This window comes from Leptodactylus fuscus, chromosome 5, assembly GCF_031893055.1.
Source record: "Leptodactylus fuscus isolate aLepFus1 chromosome 5, aLepFus1.hap2, whole genome shotgun sequence".
Lineage (NCBI taxonomy): Eukaryota > Metazoa > Chordata > Amphibia > Anura > Leptodactylidae > Leptodactylus > Leptodactylus fuscus.
Genome location: NC_134269.1, coordinates 41,627,969 through 41,643,324, shown reverse-complemented (window position 1 = coordinate 41,643,324; position 15,356 = coordinate 41,627,969). Strand labels below are relative to the sequence as shown.

The 15,356-nt window shown below is 43.6% G+C and overlaps 1 protein-coding gene and 1 long non-coding RNA gene across 2 annotated transcripts in view; one reads left to right on the top strand and one right to left on the bottom strand.

Annotated features, from left to right (window-relative positions):
* The window catches only part of LOC142202762 (uncharacterized), an 827,816-nt gene that overhangs the window by 22,371 nt on the left and 790,089 nt on the right, over positions 1 to 15,356 (top strand). The gene's annotated exons all lie outside the window — the stretch shown is intronic.
* Positions 1 to 15,356, bottom strand: part of LOC142202758 (gastrokine-1-like) — a 474,099-nt gene that overhangs the window by 342,003 nt on the left and 116,740 nt on the right. The gene's annotated exons all lie outside the window — the stretch shown is intronic.

The following is a 15,356-nucleotide window of genomic DNA, read 5'->3' as shown; positions in this document are numbered from 1 at the left end:
TCCCACGTCACATACTCACCAGCCTTCGTTGCTGTAAAATCTTCTGTCTTCCTGCTTTGTTGCATCATTGGTGGGCGGGGTTACATATGCAAAGCCAGCGGCGAGATGCCGCTGGCCCTGCATGCACGCTCATAAATGGTGAGACCAGTCTAGCCTTCACAATGCGAATACAGACCCGGCATCCGCTGTAATAGAGAGGCGGATGCTGGGGAGGGTTAGACGCCGGCACAGGTGCCTGCAACAACGCTATGCTCCTGCCCTGCATGAAGCCAGCAGCGGCAGGAGCGATGCTGCTATTCCGCTTCTCCCCCCCTTCCCCCCCCGGAATAGCAGCATCGCTCCTGCCGCTGCTGGCTTCATGCAGGGCAGGAGCATAGCGATGTTGCAGGCATCTGTGCCGGCGTCTAACCCTCCCCGGCATCCGCTTCTCTATTACAGCGGATGCCGGGTCTGTATTGGCGGCCCCTTCCCCCAAAGGGTAAACTACCCCCCCCCCCCCTACAGGCTCGCTCCCGTGCACTTAGCCCCTCCTCCCTCTCCCCTCAGAGCAGCAGATACATCACTTGACTTATGACCAGATAAGTCAAGGGATGTGTCAAAAAAAAATGAATAAAGTAAGATAGTGGACAAACAAAGCAGTTTTGCTGAAGCAGTGTATTTAGGAAAAGTCTTACATTCACATTAACAAGCAGTATAGATAGGAGCCTTGTGATGGGACAACCCCTTTAACCCTAAGTAGAGACCACTAGGAAGGCAATAGCAAAACTACTGCAAGGGAAAAGTGAAGACATAACTATAACAACTCGTTATATGCCAGCAAGCCTTGTACAAGAGCGGGTGACTATGGGTAACGTCTACGCTTTTTATTTGCAGTACATTTCATAAATGTTCCTGTATTTTTTAGCAAGAATAAATCCTAATAACTGTTACTAATATTATAAATGTGAAAGTTTGGATGTTTGTTCCACTATCCCGCCGCAACGGCCGAACGGATTTCAATGAAATTTCACACATACCTAGACTGCCACCCGGAAAAGAACATAGGTGCCCACGTATATCACCGGGTTTGCCGACCGTGGGCACCCAATTCACGGTCTGTGTAGGCTGAAGGACCTGACATGACGTCACCATGTCAGGCGCGGGGCTCCGATTGGACCAGGCCACTGCGGGGGCAGAGCTATACAGCCACAAGCCGGCTGCACACTGACATTGGTGAGTACCCGTGGATTGGTGAGTATGCTGGTGGTCGCCATGGGTAGACAGAAGGTTGGGGAGGGTGTGAACATGTAGGAACAGGGTGGAAGAGGCGGTAAGGGGGGGGGGGGGGGAGCCGGAGTCGCATGTTCGGTAGGAAGGTGAATGGGGGAGTGGGTAGGGAAAAAAGTGGAGTCCAGGGGCGAGAGTAGCGGTAGTGGGTCAGCGGGGAGCAAGCTGGAGGTCCATCTGCGCACTGGTGCTGGACGGGCCTGCTGTGCCCACACGGCAAATGCAGGGGTCCGGGGTGGCACTGCAGGTGGGGCACGCAGAGAGTCAGGGGGCCGTGGATGAAGTCGCCGGTATAGCTAGTACCATATATACGTGTATTCAATTTAATAGGGTGTTCTCCTAGATGAAGGTTTCTAGTTTCCCTAAACTTAAGACAGTGATGGATGTGTGGATTATGTGTGGAGTTGCCTTTCATTCTTGTGACACAGAAACTTCCCATTTATCTTGTGGTCCAGGTCAGAAAAGAGGAACCTGAGAACACATGACTTTATATGGCTGCATGTAAACAGCTGATAGTTGTGCCCTAATAGTATTGTCACCACAGTCATCACTTTGTCTAAGTTGTCTGTCCTTCTTCAAAGACAAAACAATATTTCTCCTTTCTTTGGGATATTAGAATTTTTTTGGTTAAGTTTGTGTTGTAAAATATATATATATATATATATATATATATATATATATATATATATATATATATATAATTAAAAATTATGATTATGTATGGTTATGTATGAGGCTATGTATGGTTCTTTTATTATGGTAGAGACCCAGAGAAATAATTGGAAACTCCCTGAATGTCTTCTTAATTAGAACATACACTCCTAACATACTTAGCTTCAAAGGGGATTTCAGATCCTGGGGAGTTTCATACTGATGTCATATTCTGGGGTCAGTATCAAAACCCCCCTGGAGCAGAAAACCTCTTTTAAGGGTGTATTCATTTATGACATTTTTTTTTTTTACCGTTCTAGATTTAAGTGACTGCAATATGTGAATATGCCCAAAAACTGTGTGCAATTCTAGACTGCTGGACACTGTAGTGTTTCTGCTGCAGTGCCAGTATGATGACATGTGGTTTTATACACCACTAGAAAGCCGACAGTGCACTGAATTCAGTGCACTGTCGGCTTTCCCATGCCCTGGGGCTGAAGATATCGGTGCTATTACCGATAGCTCTTCACTGTCAGAAGGGGGTTCCTGACAGTCTAGGTGGGAACTCCCCTACTGACTGTACTGTCAGAGGGGGCGTTCCTTACCGCATATCCAGCGTACCGCGTCATGGCTGGGCGGTAAGGTGCGCCCTTCTGACAGTGAAGAGCTATTGGTAGCGGCACCGATATCCATTGCCCTGGGGCATATAACTGGACAGCCCATAGTGAGCTGAATTCAGCGCACTGTCAGTTTTCTAGCGGTATATAAAGCCGCATGTGCCCGAGAACATGAAATGTCCTCTTTAACATGGCCGTAGATGACATGTCCTTTTTAAAGGGTTCTCAACCTCCACAATGCAGCCAGTTGATGATATTGGGTTCTGCACTTAGCAAACTGTGGCCAGCCAGGTATTTGCACAGGAAAGGTAGTATTACAAAGTATCCATTCATTTAAATGGCCGTCTAGTATACAAAGGCACAAACAGGAACATAACTTGAGGAAGAGCCTTAGGGATGCATAAGGCATTTCCTTCCTGTTATGAGCAAACCAGAACTATAAATAAAACAGAGGGGTTAGGGGCATGGTACAGATTTTGCATTGGGCCCCATAAGCTTCTTGTTACACCTCTGGGCAGCACAGGATAGCTTCAGTATACAGGCATCTGCTGAATAAATCTGCTGGTCAGATATTTGGTTTCCTGTCTGTGAGTTATTACATTTCTGATATGTAAATTTCATGAACGTTCCAATAGATGTTCACATGAACAATTGTTGATTTGCTGCAAAGGCCTCAGGTGCTTTTTATGTTTTTCCAATAATATGGTGGCATCCATATGACTATACTGAACTCAGATCATGAGTACTTTCACCTTTCCTGTATGACTTACTTACTACCTATTAGATACACACACTACAGGACTGATTCCATAGAAGATAGTAGTAACCTGGTAGTATGCCATTAGTGTAGGGGAGGAAATCTATGCAATAAAAAAGATATGAGGTCCATTGGAATCAGCAGAAACCAGTAGGACCCAGGTACGTCCATCTACTGTTGGGAGAAGTCTGGCCAAAAGTGTCTTCATGGAAAAATTCTGACCAAAAAGTCATACTTTCAACTTGGAAACAAGTCCAAGCAACTCAACTATGCATGAACAGATAAGAACTGGGGTGCAGAAAATAGCAGCCGGTGATCTGGGCTGATGAGGCAAAATGTGAAATATTTGTCAGAGGAGGCCATTTGTTCATGAAAGGTCTGGAGAGCAGTACAAGAGAAACACAAGGACTGGAGCAAGCCGACATCCACAGAAGATCTGGGCTTGGCTCTCCAAGATGCTTGGAACAAGCTCCCTGCCAAGTTCCTTCAAAATCTATCTACAAGTGTACCAGCATCCTGGAAGTCTGAGGGAAGATGGTCACTTACACAATCCTGCATGTAGTGACCGCTATACCGTAGTATCTTTTTTTTTTTTAATCTGATTTTATTAGAATTTTTTGAACATATTAACATACATCAATAAAATGTTGCCTTTATGTGTAGAGATCATAGTATTACATATACAGAGTGTTATAAGGAGAGAGTACAAATACCGGTAAGGGCTCGTTCACATCTGCGCCCGGTCTCCGTACTTTAGGTTTTCGTTTCCTGCCTAAAACAGAGGCAGGAGACGGAAACCTGCAGGAGACTCTCTCACCCATTCATTTGAATGGGTGAGAAAGCTGTCCGGCCGTGCGCGGCAGTGAGCGTTTTGTGCTCTCCGCCGCGAAACCGGGTTTTATAATCCGGACACAGAGTCGGACATGCAGTACTCTGTGTCCGGATAAAAAAAATCCGGTTTCGCGGCGGAGAGCCTAAAACGCTCACCACCGCGCACGGCCGGACCCGGTCTATGGTTTCCGTCTTCTGGCATGCAGAAGACGGAAACCATAGAACGGAGACCAGAACGCAGGTGTGAACCTAGCGTAAGTTAAATACATAAATCGGTGTAAAAAGAGAGAAATCGTATAACGATGACTAAAGACCTCAAGTTAGTGTTAAGGAATCATAGAGTTTGAATTATAACCAGGGTGAAACATTACGTAACTGTGTAAGGGATATCTGACCAAGAAGGAGAGTGATGGGGTGCTACGCCAGATGACCTGGCCTCCACAGTCACCAGACCTGAACCCAATCCAGATGGTTTGGGGTGAGCTGGACCGCAGAGTGAAGGCAAAAGGGCCAACAAGTGCTAAGTATCTCTGGGAACTCCTTCAAGACTGTTGGAAGACCATTTCCGGTGACTACCTCTTGAAGCTCATCAGGAGAATGCCAAGAGTATGCAAAGCAGGAATCAAAGCAAAAGGTGGCTACTTTGAAGAACCTAGAATAGAAGACAGACTTTCAGTTGTTTCACACTGTTTTGATGAGAGAGATGTTTACACGCAGTAAATCTATACATGCAGAATTCATCACGGTCAGCCATCTCTTCTGCCTTTCTCACCTTCTTATCCTCATCTACGTAAGGGCCGATTCACATCTGTGTTTGGGCCATTCTGTTCCCCTCTATGCATGAAAAATGCGGAGAGAAAAATATTGCAAGTAGCACTTTTCTCTCCGCACTTTTTGTGCAGATACTGAGTGGAAACCATATGGACTCCATTATAGTCTATGGGGTCTGCAGGTTTCCTAAGGTTACATGCTTTTTTTGTGCGGATTAGGTTTCCCAAAGCGGACCTTCCCCCAAATGGAAACCCATGAGCAGATGTGAACCGGGCCTAGGTGCTTATTCAGACGAAACAGTTGTCTGGCCATTTGCTAGCCATTGTATTACCGGTAATTGCCTGCACACAACCCCATAGACATTTATGGATCTGTTCACATGGTCGTTACTGTTACTGTTTCCCAGGCCGATTTCTTGGATCTCTCACTAGACCCATGTCTATGAGGGAACCATGAAAACAGATAACCCTTGTATGTATACTTGACTGTGAAAAAAGTACTTGTCCCCCCCCCCCCCAGTTGCATGGCATGGTTGTGTGACTATAGCATAACCTGATGTTGACTCCTCCTGGATCTAACAGATACCAGTAATTGACTCTCTTTATAATGTAAATGTCCAGGTTACAGATAACAGGGGAATTACAAAGGGTTACTACAGGTCATCTTATGGCTGTCTGCCTCCTGTGTGCTAAGCAATTTCACTGACTTCCACAGAAATATCTGTCGACAAAAGCATGTCTGTGGGAGTCAGTGAATTTGCTGACCACATAAAATGCTAACCCAGAATATTTGTAGCATTCTCTTCTGGGCTGTAAACACAATGCCCACTAAGATTAGGGCTCCGGGGTGATCCACCTTTATCCCCACCCGTAGAATCTCTGCTTCAGCACTAGGACTATTCATGCTTTTCACCAGTCAGCTCTATCAGGGTGTGTGCTTGGCACTGCCATGGTTATGGAAAGCGTTGGGATGACAATGCTGACTACCCATTGTGTAACACAATCACCAAGTAGGCCTGACTTCAAGGGGTTTTCCCATGAACATAACCATACCGAAATCTGTAGACAATAGTTAAACATTGTTGCAACTATACATAATTAAAAATGTTGCAGAATTTTATAGATTTTCTCTAATCATATTAGTGGTGACAAATCTGTTGTCTTGATCGGTGACCAATGGATATGACTATGAATGCAGGAACTTTCTATGATCTGGGACTTGTCAGCCATGATGTCCTTATTGTGGCTGGGTTATCTTCATACACGTAGAGTTCTTGCCTGATATCATGGCCACAATAAATCATCGCTGGGTTTCTGACAAGTCCAAGAACATAGAAAGTTCCACCATCGAGGACATATCCATTGGTAAATGACTGTCACCAATAAGATGGTAAGAGAAAATCTTGGAAACACTGCAAAATTGTTAATTAAATTATTTATATTTGTAAAATTGTTTAAATTTTTATTGCCTACAGATTTAGATATGGTTGTACCCCTTTAAAGGAGCCCATAGATTTGTCGATAATTGAATTCATCTTCCTAAAAATAGTAATTCAGAAAGATGGAAATCTGTCATAGTACAATAATATTCATATGGTCATAGACTAGTATCATTGGCTGACTGCTCATGCACAATCCTGCTCTATTACCGTAAGTTTCTATAGGACTGATAAATACAGCCGTCTGTCCCATAGATGTTGAATGGAGGGCAGTGAGCATATGTGACCAATGATGCTACATGCTTCTCATCAATGGGGGTCCCTGTACTCGGACATGGAGCGATCATACATTTTTTTTAAATGTGATAAATGTGTTTTATGAGCCAACACCTATAAAGAGGATCTTTCATGTCCTTGGGCACACGCGGTTTTATATTCCGCTAGAAAGTTGACAGCACACTGTCGGCTTTCCCGTTATGTGCATCGGGGCAAGAGATGTCAGTGCAGTTACCGGTATCTCTTCACTGTCAGAAAGGCGTTTCTGACAGTCTAGCTAGGCTTTGAGGAACGCCTCTCCTGACAGTACTATCCATAGCTCTATACTGTCAGAGGACGCGTTCCTTAGCACTTAGCCATGAAACTAAGCTGTGAGGAACGCCCTCCAGTACTAGTCTATGTTCGAGTACAGTCAGGAGGAGGGGGCGTTTCTCGTAGCGTCATCGCTAAGCGGTAAGGAACTCCCCCTCTGACAGTACAGGGCTATGGACAAGTACTCTTAGGAGGGGCGTTCATCACAGCCCAGCTAGACTGCAAGTACCACCCTTCTGACAGTGAAGAGTTACCGCTAACTGCATTCAGCGCACTGTTGGCTTTCTAGCGGGATATAAGACCGCATGTTCCTGATAACATGAAAGGCTCTCTTTAAGTACAGATAGAAGAATAAGTGCTCTTAGTACCTATGCTGGTCCTGACTATGTTAGATCTACTCTCTATGTTTAGAATTTACTTACTGGAGAACATATGTGGCTGTAGATATAATACTGGTGACAGACATCTATATACACACAGCCAGGAGTGTCATCTCTTCTCCTTTATCACTCTGACTGATGAGAGACATAGGTATGTGTACTCACAGTATACAGCGATACAGGTAATAGCGATGAATAGACATCTATACAGCAAGCTCAGAGAATGGAACATGTGCAGAGGAGTAAAAGGGTTTTTCCATTATACTGTGGACAGGTGATCATTATATGATGGCTGCTCCGGCTCCAGTAGAGTCCTAAGTCCACCATGTAATGGAGCGGCAGGACACATGCACAATGCTGCTTCATTCTAAGGCTATAGGATTTATGGAGACAATGGCCCCACCAAGATCCTATAGATAGATTATGGATGTTCTTGTGTAGGTTTCTATTCAGCCTTCCCTATCTTTTATAATATTTTAGAGAATTGAATATATTGTTATTACAGATGATATTACCTTTAGCTATGGACACCATCTAATTATTTGTAGAATTGCTGTGAGAATTATATTCCCTAAGCATTCTTCAGATAACATTTTACTTGCCTGCAGGCTAGTACAAAGATACACTGTAGTCTGGTATCAGGAATTAAAATGGAGAATGCCAATATCTCAGTAAGTTAAAGGAATATTTATCTATAACTCCTAATCTTCTCATATTTGGCCAGTTCTGGGTTTGTAAATCCGCTTCAACAAATATACATTGGTGGCATTCATCAAGACTGGCATATTTTATGCCAGTCTTTATGTTCCCAGCACCAGCGTTGGGAGGGCTTCCTCAAAGCACCTTATGCCTAGCCATAAATCTATGACAACCCCACTTTTTGTGTCTTATATGATAATGGATGTGGCGCAGGCGCACTTTTGGAAAAGTGCAAAGGTCAGCCCAAAAATGCACTGACCACTGATTTATGACTATATTATACCAAAAAAAAGTGTCATAATAGATTTGATGAATCCCTACATGGATTTAAGAGAAAAGTTGACCAAACCCATCAATTTCAGTGGGACTAGTTGGCAATCTTATATTTAATATGGTCTCCTATCTTTTACCCAACAGATGTTATAGAAGGAAGGGAAGAAGTATCGGCCATTTAGAATTCATGTGTCTTCCAGTAGCTATTAAAGGAAGTATTTGCACCTTTAAGAGCGAGTATATACAGGGATAACATTACTCTTTCTAAAGACATGGAAACGGATTAGGATTTCCATGAATGAGAATTTCCTTGGCCACTACCCATTTTTGCCATTTTTCAAGGATTAGATCTTCAAGTTCAGACATGTTTGAAGGAATAGAGATTTAATCCTTGTAGTGGAGAAAAGCCATGAAGGATTATGGTACTTTTTCGCTCTAAATTGTACAAGATTCTCATTTCGCTAAGGCTGAAGCCCCACGTTGCAGAAAAGCAGATTTTTTTTGTTGCAGATTTTGCTGCGTTTTATATATATATATATATATATATATATATATATATATATACACACACACTCACCGGCCACTTTATTAGGTACACCTGTCCAACTGCTCGTTAACACTTAATTTCTAATCAGCCAATCACATGGCGGCAACTCAGTGCATTTAGGCATGTAGACATGGTCAAGACAATCTCCTGCAGTTCAAACCGAGCATCAGTATGGGGAAGAAAGGTGATTTGAGTGCCTTTGAACGTGGCATGGTTGTTGGTGCCAGAAGGGCTGGTCTGAGTATTTCAGAAACTGCTGATCTACTGGGATTTTCACGCACAACCATCTCTAGGGTTTACAGAGAATGGTCCGAAAAAGAAAAAACATCCAGTGAGCGGCAGTTCTGTGGGCGGAAATGCGTTGTTGATGCCAGAGGTCAGAGGAGAATGGCCAGACTGGTTCGAGCTGATAGAAAGGCAACAGTGACTCAAATAGCCACCCGTTACAACCAAGGTAGCCAGAAGAGCATCTCTGAACGCACAGTACGTCGAACTTTGAGGCAGATGGGCTACAGCAGCAGAAGACCACACCGGGTGCCACTCCTTTCAGCTAAGAACAGGAAACTGAGGCTACAATTTGCACAAGCTCATCGAAATTGGACAATTGAAGATTGGAAAAACGTTGGCTGGTCTGATGAGTCTCGATTTCTGCTGCGACATTCGGATGGTAGGGTCAGAATTTGGCGTCAACAACATGAAAGCATGGATCCATCCTGCCTTGTATCAATGGTTCAGGCTGGTGGTGGTGGTGTCATGGTGTGGGGAATATTTTCTTGGCACTCTTTGGGCCCCTTGGTACCAATTGAGCATCGTTGCAACGCCAAAGCCTACCTGAGTATTGTTGCTGACTATGTCCATCCCTTTATGACCACAATGTACCCAACATCTGATGGCTACTTTCAGCAGGATAATGCGCCATGTCATAAAGCTGGAATCATCTCAGACTGGTTTCTTGAACATGACAATGAGTTCACTGTACTCCAATGGCCTCCACAGTCACCAGATCTCAATCCAATAGAGCATCTTCGGGATGTGGTGGAACGGGAGATTCGCATCATGGATGTGCAGCCGACAAATCTGCGGCAACTGTGTGATGCCATCATGTCAATATGGACCAAAATCTCTGAGGAATCCTTCCAGCACCTTGTTGAATCTATGACACGAAGAATTGAGGCAGTTCTGAAGGCAAAAGTGGGTCCAACCCGTTACTAGCATGGTGTACCTAATAAAGTGGCCGGTGAGTGTATATATATATACATATATATATATATATATATATATATATATATATAAATTTCCCATTCCTTTTGTAGCCACTTTCTTTTGGATTTTACGATAGTTAGCAATAGCCTGTAAGACTATAATACTAAAATTGGTCTCCATTTTTTTTCAACTGTAATTTTTATTAAAGTTTTCAATAGTATAAAGGTACAAAAATTGGACAAGTACAAAGCCACAAGACCATAGTCCATTTTACTTCAATTTACCAGTGTCCAAAATGTAATTTGTGGGTAAATGAACTGAAATCGGATAGTTGTGAATGATAAATTTACAATGAGCACCAGGGGTCATATGGTGAGAACAGATAAGGGTAAGATATCAGCTTTATCTAGTAGACAGATAAGACTGATGCCAGGAATGTTGCTGAAAGCATTGTAAATTCTACTAAATCTACATTAGATGGACATCCCTTCCACCATACATTTCAGGTAGGAGTCTTGGATTCCATGTGAATTTGATACCTACTTACCGTGTATCATACACATTGTAATTTGATATAAGTGATTTATTCCACTGTGCCAGGAATGACAACAGAAGAAGACTGATAACAAACTAGACTCACTCCTGGTATCCTTATTCCATGCCACAACATTGTATAGATATATCTCTCTATGATCTGCATCCTCCTACCTCTAAGGCCATACACATCAGATTACTGCTGGCCAAAACCTCAGCATAATGTTCCCTATAATGCACTGCAGCTGGTTTCATATTAAATTTCCTACTAATATACTCACTTCAAGGTCTACACGCAGGACTATGTCATATACTGTATATTCTGAGCTTAAGCTTCATATCCTTAAGGCTGAAGCCCCACGTTGCGGGAACGCAGCTTTTTATGTTGCAGATTTTGTTGCGTTTTTTGAGCCAAAGTCAGGAGTGGATTGAGCAGAAGAGAGAAGTTCCTGCTACACTGCACCAAATACTCAGCTGTGAGGGCCGTCTACTTCCAAAGACTCTCTGCCCACATCGCAGATTTCATATCTGCAGATGAGAAGAGGAAACTCTACATACTACTGGGAGAAGAGGAGTCCACTGTGGTGATCGCTTTCCAATATGTGTCCAGCTGTCACCAAATGAGGGGAAGATGAAACCCCAAGGACTATTATACCCCATTATCACCCCATCTAATCACCCACCCACCCTACGCCCGCCCATACCCACATGTCCATCCTCCACCTGCCACCAAACGAGGAGAACGACGAGACCCCAAAGACTACTGTACCCCCAAAACACCCACCCTCCCACCCCCTCCATGCCCCCCAGCCCCTCTCTTTGCTTTAGCAATGCAAAATGTATATTAGAACATGCCAATAAAGCTTTTTTTTATTTGATTTGTTCAAGAACTTTTTATTGAGACCCCATTCCTTTTGTAGCCATTCTTGGCTTTGGCTCAAAAAAACGTAACAAAATCTGCAACAAAAAAAGCTGCATTTCCGCAAAGTGGGGCCTCAGCCTAAGGAAGGAATTTGTAGGGGAATATGGGACAGAAGACTGCCTCAAAAAAATCCTATCTAAAAATTTTCATTGCTCTCCGACCCGATGTTTTCAATTAAAAATTGAAAGATGCTTTTATTTTCAGGACGACGAAAAAAGAAGCATCCTGCTGGATTTTGCCACGGTTCCTGCAGCAGAATTACCAATGGTACTGCGGCCGGTATTGTGTGTATATGAGGCCTGTGGGCATGCAAACCCATGGCAGAGAGCTAAGCATAAGCCTCAGCACCTTGAGCAGTTGCCAGTCGCCCCTCAGAACACTGCACAGAAGACTGCATTCATTAGACACCACAGGAAGCGTCTCCAGCATCTGGATAACAGATGAATCACAAATGTGCAGCACAGAAAGTGTTAATTGTGGCATCCAACAGGTTGTCCTGAGGAGCACAGACATCACTGTGTAAATGGGTATGCTAAGCAGATCCAATTATTTCCCCCCACACTTATTATTCCAACTTTGGTAGACAATAGGTGGGAAGTATACATAACAGTGCAAAAAAACAAAACACACAAAGAATCTAGCAAGAAAATGAACACAAAGTCGCACTAATTAACAAAATGCACCAAGACATTGATTCAACAAAAGATGTTGGGGGGATGATAAGACGATTCCAGACACATTTGGTATGGAGTTATTCCTCTGTCCCTAAACCGAATGTGCAAATGTATCAGGATGTCAAGCTGATAGCTATTGAGGGTGTATGGACACCTTTAGGCTGAGGCATCACATTGTAGCAGATTTTGCTGCGTTTTCTGAGACAAAGCCAGGAATGGATTGAGCAGAAGGGAGAAGTATAAGCTTCTTAGATCCTTCCCATTCCTTTTGTAGCCATACTTTGCTTTGGCTCAAAAAACTGCAGCAAAATCTGTGTGTTTCCGCAATGTGTGGCCCCATGGGATTTAAACGCTGCGATTTGCAGATAAAATTGTGGCATTTTACAGTCAGGGCAAAGTGGATGGCTTTCCAGCAAATCCCATGCCCACTAACAACACTGCCACTGGAGAGGATAAGTGTCAGATCACTGGGGTTTTTAGAAGTCCCCCTAAACCCTCCTTGTGAATGCTCTAATAATTTTTATTGGTGTTCAGCAGTCCCATAGAAGAGAATGAAGCGGCAATCATGCAGGTGTACTGGTGCTTCGTTCACAGGCAAGATTCAGGGGATCAGATTCACAGACTATAGATATTGGGGTGATGGTTGGCTACAGTGAAGTGAACTATTTGGAAGGTGATATGCTTTTCTGTACTGTGCTGAATTCAGCGCACTGTCGGATTTCCCGATCTGTGCCCCGGGTAAAGAGCTTTCGGTCCCAGTACCGTAGCTCTTTACAGTCAGAAGGGTGTTAGTCTATCAAGAATGTCCTTCCGTACAAGCAACACCTATAGCACTGTATAGTGTGAGCGGGAAGGAACGCCCCTTCCTCTCCTGATAATACTCGTCTATGGACGAGAACTATGAGCAGAGGGAGGGGGCGTTCCTCCCCGCTCACACTGTACAACGTGATAGGCGCTGCTATGGAGAAGGACGTACCTAACTGACTGTCAGGAACGCCCTTCTGACTGTAAAGAGCTACGGTACCGGCACCGCTAGCTCTTCACCTGGGGCGCAGATCGGGAAAGTCGACAGTGCACTGAATTCAGCTCACTGTCAGCTTTCCAGCAGTATATACTGTAGAACTGCCTGTGCCCCGGACCATGAAAGGTCATCTTTAAATGCTCCAGGATTATAGGAGTGACTGGTGTTGTATGCTAATTTCGGAGGAGGGAAGAGACATGGTAGAAGTCTTCAAGGCATGACTGAGCTAGAGAAATGAAAGGACCTGTGTGGAGTGAAGAGCAAGTGAGAGCTGCTGTTTGGAGACATATAGATCAGCCAGGTTTTGGGATGTTATTTTAAGAATTCTGTATTGGATTTGTCGGGATCATTAGCGACAATTTGTGGTGGAAGAGCAAGAAGACAAGTGGATTAGTCAAGCAGCAATTGAGGGTCCGCTGGAAGAGCACAGGTCTGTTTATGGTTCTGCACTTTGCATCAGTTTTATAATTTTTCTGTATTACTTTTTTTTGCCTTTCAAGAACCATAGTTGTTTTATTTTTCTGTTTACATAGCCATAGTAGGGCTTACTATTTGAGAGACAAGTTATTTTTATTATTGTCACAGTTTAATTTTTACTTTGCTGTAGAAATGATGTGTTAACTTTATACTGTGGGTCAGTATGGTTGTTGCATTGCTAAATTTAGGCTGGAGACACGCAGTTTGCAGCCGTGGAACAATCTTTCGAAGCTTAACGTGCTAAGATGTAAAGTAGCAGTTTAATGAATGGGATTTTAACAAATCTCATCCATACACTGCAGAACAGATGTCCTGGGATAATCTTCAAAGAACTGCACCAATATAAAAATGCATGGCAACATGCCATGTATATTGTGATACAGGTCTAAGTTATGACAACGACAGCATTTTTTTTTAAATACATGGGATTGTTACAAAATGCTTTCTTTCCACGTTAAGGAAAAAAACTACCTAACAAAATGGCCTCATGTAAAGGGGCTGTTCCAACTGGACCAACCCACATGGTCAAATGCTCCATTAGATGAAATAGACACCATGTAGAGGAAGTCCCAGTTTTTGACTCCCTTCTATAAATTGGACCAGCTCATGTTCTGAGAGGCTCAGTCACCCTTTCTATTGGAAGGGCACCATGTAATACCATGTGTGTTTTGGAGAGTGCGCAGTTTCCCTTAACGGGTCCATTCACACGGAGGAAAATGGTGATGGTGTGGAATTTCAGCACTGACAAAAAGCCTCCCATTGACTTCAAAAGGTTCCTTTTTCTGCTAGCAGATAAAGGAACCTATTGAAGTCAATGGAAGGCTTTTTTTTTTTTTTCCAGTGCTGAAATTCCACACCAAATTCGTCACCATTTTCCTCCGTGTGAATGGACCCTTAGGGATGATAGCTGATAGGGGTTTGGGCTGGCAGACCTGAGACCATCGGCTGATTGCGAGTACTCATTTAGAGCAGAGGTAGCCCGGATGGGATGACCCTTTGAGATTAGTCGTGGGACACGTTTATAGGAACTCTTCTCTTGTACTACATATCACCTATGCTAATTTCGGAGGAGGGAAGAGGAATCAGGAGTCCAGACTGGGATTCCTACTAGCAATAACCTTCCAGACTCCAATAAGTCATCCCCTGACCCAAAGAGACTGATAGGTTTATGTTGCAGAATGCTTTATTCTAGAGATCAGAGGGGTTCCCAAATGATCCAATGTTATCACTTACTGTGTTACCCCCCAAACAATATAATATCACATTGTGACCCTCACTCAGACTTGGCAAACATGACATAGCCATATGTACAGCACCACAGCCTATGTATGATGCAACATAGGATTGTTATGTGACATCACCACATCCATATTTTTAGCATAGGTCTAAACCTTCAGTCTAGGGCAGGGAACGTACGGCTCTCCAGCTGTTGTAAGACTACAACTCCCAGCATGCATACTGGCTCCGCTGTTCTTGGAACTCCCATGGAAGTGAATGGAGCATGCTGGGAGTTGTAGTTTCACAGCAGCTGGAGAGCCGAAGGTTCCCTAACCCCCTCTTCTAGGGGAACAGACTGGTAAGATCCTCATTTTTATTAGTGGCTGCTTTATGAGAAACATTTGCCCATGAACAATCCTTTTAGACCCTAAACTGCTGGATGTGAAGAGTAATAATCTCTACAATTACAAAGCACTGTTACATTTGGCT